The following is a 12,610-nucleotide window of genomic DNA, read 5'->3' on the forward strand; positions in this document are numbered from 1 at the left end:
GAACACACTCTTACCCACAATGCCATTGGAACATTTCCTATTACCATCACTCTCTTACCCACGCTGCCTTTGGAACTCTCTCTTACTCACACTGCCATTGTAACATTCTCTTCCCCACACTGCCATTGAAACATTCTCTTACCCACACTGCCATTGGAACATGCTCTTACTCACACTGCCATTGTAACATTCTCTTACCCATACTGCCATTTGAACACTCTTTTACCCACACTTCCATTGGAACATTCTCTAACCCACACTGCCATTGGAACTCTCTCTTACCCACACTTCCATTGGAACATTCTCTTACCCACACTGCCATTGGAACACTCTCTTACCCACACTGCCATTGGAACATTCTCTTACTCACACTGCCATTGGAACATTCTCTTACCCACACTGCCATTGGAACATGCTCTTACCCACAATGCCATTGGAACATTTCCCATTACCAACACTGCCATTGGCACACTCTGTTACTCACACTGACATTGGAACATTCTCTTACCCGCACTGGCATTGGAACACTCTCTTACCCACACTGCCATTGGAACATTCTCTTACCAACACTGCCATTGGAACACTGTTCTGACCCACACTGCCATTGGAATATTCTCTCACGCACACTGCCTTTGGAACTCTCTCTTACCCACACTGCCATTGGAACACTGTCTTACCCACATAGCCATTGGAACACTCTCTTACCCACACAGCCATTGGCACACTCTCTTACCCACACTGCCATTGGAACACTCTCACACCCACAATGCCATTGGAACATACTCTTACACACACTGCCATTGGAGCACTCTCTCACCCACTTTGCCATTGGAACACTTTCTTACCCACACTGCCATTGGATCATTCTCTTACAACATTGCCGTTGGAACACTCTCTTACCCATAGTACCATTGGAACATTCTCTTACTCACACTGCCATTGGAACACTCTCTTACCTTCACTGCCATTGGATCATTCTCTTACCCACAGTGCCATTGGAACACTCTCTTACCCATAGTTCCATTGGAACATTCTCTTACTCACACTGCCATTGGAACACTCTCTTACCTTCACTGCCATTGGATCATTCTCTTACCCACGCTGCCATTGGAAGACTCTCTTACCCACACTGCCTTTGGAACACTCTCTTACCCACACTGGCATTGGAACATGCTCTTACCCACAATGCCATTGGAACTCTCTCTTCCCCACACTGCCATTGGAACATTCTCTTACCCACACTGCCATTGGAACACACTCTTACCCACAATGCCATTGGAACACTTCCCAATACCAAGACTCTCTTACCCACACTGCCATTGCAACTCTCTCTTACTCACACTGCCATTGTAACATTCTCTTACCCACACTGACATTGAAACATTCTCTTACCCACACTGCCATTGGAACATTCTCTTACTCACACTGCCATTGTACCATTCTCTTACCCATACTGCCATTCGAACACTATCTTACCCACATTTCCATTGGAACATTCTCTTACCCACACTGCCATTGGAACTCTCTCTTACCCACACTGCCATTGGAACATTCTCTTACCCACACTGCCATTGGAACATTTCCCATTACCAACACTGCCATTGGCACACTCTGTTACTCACACTGACATTGGAACATTCTCTTACCCACACTGCCATTGGAACACTCTCTTACCCACACTGCCATTGGAACATTCCCTTACCAACACTGCCATTGGAACACTGTTCTGACCCACACTGCCATTGGAATATTCTCTCACGCACACTGCCATTGGAACTCTCTCTTACCCACACTGGCATTGGAACACTCTGTTACCCACACTGCCATTAGAACATTCTCTTACCCACACTGCCATTGGAACGCTCTTTTACCCACACTGCCATTGGAACACGCTCATAACCACAATGCCATTGGAACATACTCTTACACACACTGCCATTGGAACACTCTCATACCCACAATGCCAGAGGAACATGCTCTTACCCACAATGCCATTGGAACTCTCTCTTACCCACACTGCCATTGGAACATTCTCCTACCCACACTGCCATTGGAACATTCTCCTACCCACACTGCAATTGGAACACACTCTTACCCACAATGCCATTGGAACATTTCCCATTACCAACACTACCATTGGAACGCTCTGTTACTCACACTGCTATTGGAACACTCTGTTACTCACACTGCCATTGGAATATTCTCTTACCCACACTGCCATTGGAACACTCTCTTACCCACAATTCCATTGAAAAACTCAATTACCCACGCTGCCTTTGGAACGCTCTCTTACCCAAACTGCCATTGGAACACTCCCTTACCCGCACTACCATTGGAACATTCTCTGACCCACACTGCCACTGGAACACTCTCTTACCCACACTACCATTGGAACATTCTCTTACCCACACTGCCATTGAAACACTCAATTACCCACACTGCCATTGGAACACACGCTTACGCACACTACCATTGGAACACATTCTTACACACACTGCCATTGGAACACTCTCTTACCCACACTTCCATTGGAACACTCTCTTACCCACACTGCCATTGGAACACACTCTTACCCACAATGCCATTGAAACACTCAATTACCCATGCTACCATTGGGCACTCTCTTACCCACACTGCCATTGGAACACTGTCTCACTCACACTGCCATTGGAACACTTTCGTACCCACACTGCCATTGGGACAATCTCTTACCCATAGTACCATTGGATCATTCTCTTACCTACACTACCATTGGAACATTCTCTTACTCACACTGCCATTGGAACATTCTCTCACCCACACTGCCATTGGAACACACTCTTACCCACAATGCCATTGAAACACTCAATTACCCATGCTACCATTGGAACACATTCTTACACACACTGCCATTGGAACACTCTCTTACCCACACTGCCATTGGAAGACTCTCTTACCCACACTGCCATTGGAACGCTCTCTTACCCACACTGCCGTTGGAACATTCTCTTACCCACACTGCCATTGGAACATTCTCTTACCCACACTGCCATTGGTACACTCTCTTACCCACACTGCCATTGGAACACTCTCTTACCCACAATTCCATTGAAAAACTCAATTACCCACGCTGCCTTTGGAACGCTCTCTTACCCAAACTGCCATTGGAACACTCCCTTACCCACACTACCATTGGAACATTCTCTGACCCACACTGCCACTGGAACACTCTCTTACCCACACTACCATTGGAACATTCTCTTACCCACACTGCCATTGAAACACTCTCTTACCCACACTGCCATTGGAAAACTCTCTTACCCACACTGCCATTGGAACACTCTCTCACCCACACTGCCATTGGAGCACACGCTTACGCACACTACCATTGGAACACTTTCTTACCCACACTGCCATTGGAACATTCTCTTACCCACACTGCCATTGGAACATTCTCTTACCCACGCTGCCATTGCAACATTCTCTTACCCACACTGCCATTGGAACATTCTCCTACCCACACTGCCATTGGAACACTCCCTTACCCACACTGCCATTGGAACATTCTCTTACCCACACTGCCATTGGAACATTCTCTTACCACACTGCCATTGGAACACTCTCTTACCCACACTGCCATTGGAACACTCTCTTACCCACATTGCCATTGGAACACTCTCTGACCCACACTGCCATTGGAACACTCTCTTACCCACACTGCCATTGGAACACGCTCATACCCACACTGCCATTGGGACAAACTCTTACCCATAGTACCATTGGAGCATTCTCTTACCTACACTACCATTGGAACATTCTCTTACTCACACTGCCATTGGAACACTCTCTTACCTACACTGCCATTGGAACACTCTCTTACCCACACTGCCATTGGAAGACTCTCTTACTCATACTGCCATTGGAACACTCTCTTACTCACACTGCCATTGGAACATTCTCTCACCCACACTGCCATTGGAACACACTCTTACCCACAATGCCATTGGAACATTTCCCATTACCAACACTGCCATTGGCACACTCTGTTCCTCACAATGCCGTTGCAACACTCTGTTACGCACACTGCCATTGGAACATTCTCGTACCCACACTGCCTTTGGAACATTCTCTTACTCACACTGCCATTGGAACACTCTCTTACCCACACTGCCATTGGAAGACTCTCTTACCCCACTGCCATTGGAACGCTCTCTTACCCACACTGCCGTTGGAACATTCTCTTACCCACACTGCCATTGGAACATTCTCTTACCCACACTGCCATTGGAACACTCTCTTACCCACACTGCCATTGGAAAACTCTGTTACCCACACTGCCATTGAACACTCTCTCACCCACACTGCCTTTGGAGCACACGCTTACGCACACTACCATTGGAACACTTTCTTACACACACTACCATTGGAACACTCTCTTACCCACACTTCCATTGGAACACTCTCTTACCCACACTGCCATTGGAACACACTCTTACCCACAATGCCATTGAAACACTCAATTACCCATGCTACCATTGGGCACTCTCTTACCCACACCTGCCATTGGAACACTGTCTCACTCACACTGCCATTGGAACACTGTTCCTTACCACATGCCATTGGGACCAAACCTCTTACCATATTACCATGGGATCATTCTCTACCTACACTACCATGGAACATTCTCTTACTCACACTGCCATTGGAAACACTCTCTTCCCTACACTGCAATTGAACACTCTCTTACCCACACTGCCATTGGAAGACTCTCATACTTCATACTGCCATTGGAACACTATCTTACTCACACTGCCATTGGAACATTCTCTTACCCACACTGCCATTGGAACTCACTCTTACCCCACAATGCCATTGGAACATTTCCCATACACACACTGCCATTGGCACACTCTGTTCCTCACAATGCCGTTGCAACACTCTGTTACCCACACTGCCATTGGAACATTCTCGTACCCACACTGCCTTTGGAACATTCTCTTACCCACACTGCCATTGGAACACTCTCTTACCCACACTGCCATTGGAACACTCTCTTACCCATAGTACCATTGGAACATTCTGTTACTCACACTGCCATTGGAACTCTCTCTTACCCACACTGCCATTGGAAGACTCTCTTACCACACTGCCATTGGAACGCTCTCTTACCCACACTGCCGTTGGAACATTCTTTACCCACACTGCCATTGGAACATTCTCTTACCCACACTGCCATTGGAACATTCTCTTACCCACGCTGCCATTGGAAAATTCTCTTACCCACACTGCCATTGGAACATTCTCTTACCCACACTGCCATTGGAACATTCTCTTACCCACACTGCCATTGGAACATGCTCTTACCCACAATACCATTGGAACTCTCTCTTACCCACACTGCCATTGGAACACTCTCGTAACCACGTTGCCATTGGAACACTCTTGACCCCACTGCCATTGGAACACTCTCTTACCCACACTGCCATGGACACTCTCTTACCACAATTCCATGAAACACTCAATTATCCACACCTGCCTTTGGAACACTCTCTTACCCACACTGCCATTGGAACACTCCTTTACCCACACTACCATTGGAACATTCTCTGACCCACACTGCCACTGGAACACTCTCTTACCCACACTACCATTGGAACATTCTCTTACCCACACTGCCATTGAAACACTCAATTACCCACGCTGCCATTGGAACACTCTCTTACCCACACTGCCATTGGAAAACTCTCTTACCCACACTGCCATTGGAACACTCTCTCACCCACACTGCCGTTGGAACATTCTCTTACCCACACTGCCATTGGAGCACACGCTAACGCACACTACCATTGGAACACTTTCTTACACACACTGCCATTGGAACACTCTCTTACCCACACTTCCATTGGAACACTCTCTTACCCACACTGCCATTGGAACACACTCTTACCCACAATGCCATTGAAACACTCAATTACCCATGCTACCATTGGGCACTCTCTTACCCACTCTGCCATTGGAACACTCTCTCACTCACACTGCCATTGGAACACTTTGTTACCCACACTGCCATTGGGACAAACACTTACCCATAGTACCATTGGATCATTCTCTTACCTACACTGCCATTGGAACACTCTCTTACCCATAGTACCATTGGAACATTCTCTTACACACACTGCCGTTGGAACACACTCTGACCCACAATGCCATTTAAACACTCAATTACCCATGCTACCATTGGGCACTCTCTTACCCACACTGCCATTGGAACACTCTCTTACCCACATTACCATTGGAACATTCTCTGACCCACACTGCTATTGGAACACCTTCTTACCCACACTCCCATTGGAAAACTCTCTTACCCACACTGCCATTGGAACACTTTCTTACCCACACTGCCATTGGGACAAACTCTTACCCATAGTAGCATTGGATCATTCTCTTACCCACACTGCCATTGGAACACTCTCTTAGCCATAGTACCATTGGAACAGTCTCTTACAAACACTGCCATTGGAACACTCTCTTACCTACACTGCCATTGGAATACTCTCTTACCCACACTGCCATTGGAAGACTCTCTTACCCACACTGCCATTGGAACACTCTCTTACCCACACTGCCATTGGAACATTCTCTTACCCACACTTCCATTGGAACACTCTCTCACCCACACTGCCATTGGAACACTTTCTTACCCACACTGCCATTGGGACAAACTCTTACCCATAGTACCATTGGATCATTCTCTTACCCACACTGCCATTGGAACACTCTCTTACCCACACTGCCATTGGAACACTCTCTTACCCACACTGCCATTGGAACACTCTCTTACCCACACTGCCATTGGAACAATCTCTTACCCACACTGCCATTGGCACTCGCTCTTACGCACACTGCCATTGGAACATTCTCTTACTCGCACTGGCATTCGAACATTGTCTTACCCACACTGCCCATTGCAAACATTCTCCTACCCACACTGCCATTGGAACACTCTCTTACCCACACTGCCATTGGAATATTCTCTTACCCACACTGCCATTGGAACATTCTTTTACCCACACTGCCATTGGAAGACTTTATGACCCACACTGCCTTTGGAAAACTCCTCTACCCACACTGCCTGGAACACACTCTTACCCACAATGCCATTGAAACACTCAATTACCCTACTGACTACCATTGGGCACTCTCTTACCCTCACTGCCATTGGAACACTTCTTACCCACACTACCATTAGAACCTTTCTCTGACCCACACTGCTATAGGAACACTCTCTTACCCACACTGCCGTTGGAACATTCTTTTACCCACACTGCCATTGGAAGACTTTATGACCCACACTGCCTTTGGAAAACTCTCTTACGAACACTGCCATTGGAACACTATCTTACCCACACTGCCATTGGAACACTTTCTTACCCACACTGCCATTGGGTCAAACTCTTACCCATAGTACCATTTGATCATTCTCTTACCCACACTGCCATTGGAACACTCTCTTACCCATAGTACCATTGGAACATTCTCTTACTCAAACTGCCATTGGAACACTCTCTTACCCGCACTGCCATTGGAACATTCTCTTACCCACACTGCAATTGGAACACACTCTTACCCACAATGCCATTGGAATATTCTCATACCCACACTGCCATTGGAACATTCTCGTACCCACACTGCCATTGTAACCTTCTCTTACTCACACTGCCATTGGAACATTCTCTTACCCACACTGCCGTTGGAACACTCTCTTACCCACACTGCCATTGGAACTCTCTCTTACCTACACTGCCATTGGAACACTCTCTCACCCACACTGCCATTGGAACACTCTCTTACTCACACTGCCATTGGAACATTCTCTTACCCACACTGCCATTGGAACACACTCTTACCCACAATGCCATTTGAACGTTTCCCATTACCAGCACTGCCATTGGCACCATCTGTTCCTCACAATGCCGTTGCAACACTCTGTTACCCACACTGCCATAGGAACATCCCGTAGCCACAGTGCCTTTGGAACATTCTCTTACTCACACTGCCATTGGAACACTCTCTCACCCACACTGCCATTGGAACATTTTCTTACCCACACTGCCATTGGGACAAACTCTTACCCATAGTACCATTGGAACACTCTCTTACCCACACTGCCATTGGAACACTCAATTACCTACGCTGCCATTGGAACACTCTGTTACCCACACTTCTATTGGAACACTCTCTTACCCACACTGCCATTGGAACAATCTCTTACCCACACTGCCGTTGGCACTCGCTCTTACGCACACTGCCATTGGAACATTCTCTTACTCGCACTGGCATTCGAACATTGTCTTACCCACACTGCCATTGCAACATTCTCCTACCCACACTGGCATTGGAACACTCTCTTACCCACACTGCCGTTGGAACATTCTCTTACCCACACTGCCATTGGAACACTCTCTTACCCACACTGCCATTGGAACACTTTATGACCCACACTGCCTTTGGAACACTCTCTTACGAACACTGCCATTGGAACACACTCTTACCCACAATGCCATTGAAACACTCAATTACCCATACTACCATTGGGCACTCTCTTACCCTCACTGCCATTGGAACACTCTCTTACCCACACTACCATTAGAACTTTCTCTGACCCACACTGCTATAGGAACACTCTCTTACCCACACTACCATTGAAACAGTTAATTACCCACACTGCCATTGGAACACTCTCTTACCCACACTGCCATTGGAAAACTCTCTTACCCAAACACTGCCATTGGAACACTCTCTCACCCACGCTGCCATTGGAACACTTTCTTACCCACACTGCCATTGGGTCAAACTCTTACCCATAGTACCATTTGATCATTCTCTTACCCACACTGCCATTGGAACACTCTCTTACCCATAGTACCATTGGAACATTCTCTTACTCAAACTGCCATTGGAACACTCTCTTACCCGCACTGCCATTGGAACATTCTCTTACCCACACTGCAATTGGAACACACTCTTACCCACAATGCCATTGGAATATTCTCATACCCACACTGCCATTGGAACATTCTCTTACCCACACTGCCATTGTAACATTCTCTTACTCACACTGCCATTGGAACATTCTCTTACCCACACTGCCGTTGGAACACTCTCTTACCCACACTGCCATTGGAACTCTCTCTTACCCACACTGCCATTGGAACACTCTCTCACCCACACTGCCATTGGAACACTCTCTTACTCACACTGCCATTGGAACATTCTCTTACCCACACTGCCATTGGAACACACTCTTACCCACAATGCCATTTGAACGTTTCCCATTACCAGCACTGCCATTGGCACCATCTGTTCCTCACAATGCCGTTGCAACACTCTGTTACCCACACTGCCATAGGAACATCCCGTAGCCCACAGTGCCTTTGGAACATTCTCTTTCCCACACTGTCCATTGGAACCCTCTCTGACCCACACTGCCATTGGAAACACTCTCTTATCCACACTGCCATTGGAACATTCTCTTACCCACACTGCCATTGGAACATTCTCTTACCCACACTGCCATTGGAACACTCTCTTACCCACACTGCCATTGGAACATTCTCTTACCACACTGCCATTGGAACATTCTCTTACCCACACTGCCATTGGAACACTCTCTTACCCACACTGCCATTGGAACATTCTCTTACCCACACTGCCATTGGAACACTCTCTTACCCACACTGCCATTGGAACACTCTCTTACCCACACTGCCATTGGAACACTCTCTTACCCACACTGCCATTGGAACATTCTCTTACCCACACTGCCATTGGAACATTCTCTTACCCACAATGCCATTGGAACACTCTCTGACCCACACTGCCATTGGAACACTCTCTGACCCACACTGCCATTGGAACATACTCTTACCCACACTGCCATTGGAACACTTTCTTACTCACACTGCATTGGAACACTCTCTTACCCACACTGCTATTGGAACACTTTCTTACTCACACTGCCATTGGAGCACTTTCTTACTCACACAACCATTGAATCATTCTCTTCCCACAGAACCCTTGGCTAACTCTCTTATCCATCCAACCGTTGGAACAGTCTCATACCCACAAGACCGTTGGAACAGTCTCACACCCACAAGACCGTTGGAAGACTACATCACCCACAATGCCATTTAGCACTCTCTTACCCACACTGCCATTGGAAAACTCGCCTGTGTGCCTTTTTCACTTACGGTTTTGACTTCTTGCCATACTTGCAAGTTTTAGCTTTTAAAGGCACCAATTTGCCATTTGCATCATGAGTCTGCACTTAATCTCATTTGGCTAATGTGCCTTTCTTTTCCAAATTACTTTGTCTTTCAATAGCCTAAATGACTGCATTCATAATATTTTAATGTCCTGTAGTTACTGCGCCATTTCCAGCAGTTTGTGACAACATGCATCAACAGTTTATGTGACTCTCCTGTCTTTCACAATTCCTTTCCTAAACTTAATTTTAATATTCTCCCAACTCAGCCCTGCACTCTAAAACTTTCTCTCAGAACCCCTCTTCATTATCTCAGAAATCAACTTCAAAAATATGCTCTAAATCGATGATTGTCTTCATTATTACCCCCAAACTCCCACATTACAGCTCAGAATCCATATTTGTCTTTGAACTGCAGTCACATATTTGACACAAGCTTTTCATTATTCAATACAGTAAATTTCTGCTGCTGAGCCCTTGGTCTCACTTAAATAACCTTCTTATGCCTGCATTACCCATGGCTTGCAGTGTTTTAAACCTTATTTTTTGTTTGTTTGTTATTTTGTTTGTTATTTACAGCATAGAAGGAGGCCATTCGGCCCATTGTGTTAGCACTGGCCCCCAAATGAGCAACCTAGCTAGTCGCATTTCCCATCCCTATCTCCGTGGACCTCTAAACTTTCAAATATATATCCAACCCTCTTTTGAAACCTCGTGTGGAATCCTCCATCACCACTCTTCCAGGCAGCGTATTACAAACCCCAACTGTTCTCTGAGGCAAGAAGTTTCTCCTCTCACTCCTAGCTCTCTTGTTGACCATCTTGAAGTTGTGACCCCCTAGTCACTAACATACCAACCGGTGGGAACTGAAGTCTAGATTCTCTGATTTGGAGACTATGTCCTGATGCCAGCAAGAGAACATTGCCATTTTATAACCGAGAAAAGGGTGCAAAATGGTCACCGATCCCCGACTTTAACTGCCGACACGGCCGGAGAATTGCCAGGTCTGTGGCCGCGCAATTGCACAGCGGCGGCCTGCAGCGGCTGCACCGTGCAACAAAGCGCAGGCCGCACGCGGACCTGGCCTGCCAAATAGTGCCCCACTTGGCCAGGCTCTCCGCCCCCAGCCCCTGCCAAAGCCCCCCCTGCCTGCGGATCCCTCTCCCCCGACTGTTTCGGCGCTGGACTCAGTCTGCAGCCGCTACGCTGAGTTCCCGAAAAAGAAATAGCATGAGACCCATACTGTTGGGAACGCCACACGTCGGGAGCGGAGAATCGGGGGAGAAGGCCTCTGGTAACATCATCAGGCCTTCTATACGGCGTGCGGCGAACTCCTAGAATATGCCATTTGGAGGGGGCGGAGAATCGCTAAAGCGGCACTGCCCCCAATTTCGACACCAACATGGAGTCTCCAGCCAATCGCCAAACGCGATTTTGTTGTAGGAGACCGGAGAATCCTGCCCCGAATATTTAGCTTTTTTGAATACCACATCAAGGACTCTTAAGGTTAGATAAAGAAGTGTAAAGGTAAGGGGCTGAATTCTACACCATCAGAATTCTCCGCTGTTGGGATTCTCCGTTTTGCCGGCAGCCCGGGTTTCTCCCGACAGTGTGGGGCTGCCCCACAATGGGAAACTCCATCGACCAGCCGGCAAAACGGAGAATCCTGACGGCATGACAGAGAAACCCGCCCACGGTGTTATACTTCATTTTAATCCCAAAGAAGGATGCCATTTGAAAACTTTGCAAAGGATGTTTTTACCAATTCCCTATTAACATTGCCATAGTATAGTAAAACACAGTCAGCAGCAAATGTAGCCCTCCTGATAAGACACCGAACCGAGGTAGAATCAATGCATTGTTTAGAGTAGGTGTAGCCACAGTTTTGTCACCATGCTACAAAGTCAGCTCACAGCCTACCATAATGACATCTTTTTGTCTTACTATAACAGTCATCGTATCTGCTAGTTTTCATTGCCAATTATCAATACAGAAGCCTTGCTGGTACCAAGCATTAATGTTTGCTCTGAAATGAATTGAAGCTCCATGAATATGTTTAATCTGTGAGCGTAAACACTGACACCATAAAGACTTTCCGCAAAATCTCAGTTTGAACTCACCGAAACAAAGGAAATTTGCTCCATGGCTGACACAATCAGAGAATGGGAGATTAACTTCCCAGTTATTACAGTGACTGGCCTCAAAATTAGGAAAATAATTAATTTAATTTGCTGACACCTCTGATCTGTGCTAAGAGCAGATAATAATATTTATTCGTGTCACAAGTAGGCTTACATTAACACAGCAATGAGGTTACTGTGAAAAGCCCCTAGTCGCCACATTCCGGCACCTGTTCAGGCACACTGA

The 12,610-nt window shown here is 46.8% G+C and overlaps 1 protein-coding gene across 9 annotated transcripts in view; it reads left to right on the plus strand.

Moving 5' to 3' along the window:
• The window catches only part of phactr1 (phosphatase and actin regulator 1), a 707,078-nt gene that overhangs the window by 489,083 nt on the left and 205,385 nt on the right, over nt 1-12,610 (plus strand). The window lies entirely within an intron of this gene.

This window comes from Scyliorhinus canicula, chromosome 5 (genome assembly GCF_902713615.1).
Source record: "Scyliorhinus canicula chromosome 5, sScyCan1.1, whole genome shotgun sequence".
NCBI classification, from domain to species: domain Eukaryota; kingdom Metazoa; phylum Chordata; class Chondrichthyes; order Carcharhiniformes; family Scyliorhinidae; genus Scyliorhinus; species Scyliorhinus canicula.